The sequence below is a fragment of the Penaeus monodon genome, chromosome 15, assembly GCF_015228065.2.
Source record: "Penaeus monodon isolate SGIC_2016 chromosome 15, NSTDA_Pmon_1, whole genome shotgun sequence".
Lineage (NCBI taxonomy): Eukaryota > Metazoa > Arthropoda > Malacostraca > Decapoda > Penaeidae > Penaeus > Penaeus monodon.
The window spans coordinates 10,521,662-10,521,948 of NC_051400.1; the positions used below are offsets into that span (position 1 = coordinate 10,521,662).

The window sequence follows — 287 nt, forward strand, 5'->3', positions numbered from 1 at the left end:
GCAAAGGACAACCCCCCTCCCAAAAAAAGGAAAAAAACGAAATCTACACATTTTTCTCCATTTTTTATGTAATGTATTTGTTTGCAAACTGTAATAGATATCGCGCTGAACTCTTTTTCACGTGATAAAATTCGGCGCATTCGATATATGCCTGCAATTATCTTCACCTAAATTCAGTTGGCGAAACTCTTATCGACGTTATTACGATGATAAACGCTGCCATTGATGATGTTTTTGTTGGTGCTTTTTTATTTATATATTCCGTGTTCATTGTTCTTTGAATTATT

General features: G+C 34.1%; 1 protein-coding gene across 1 annotated transcript in view; it reads right to left on the minus strand.

The window, feature by feature from the left end:
* Nucleotides 1-287, minus strand: part of LOC119581739 — a gene marked incomplete at both ends in the record, with an annotated part of 64,510 nt that overhangs the window by 63,574 nt on the left and 649 nt on the right.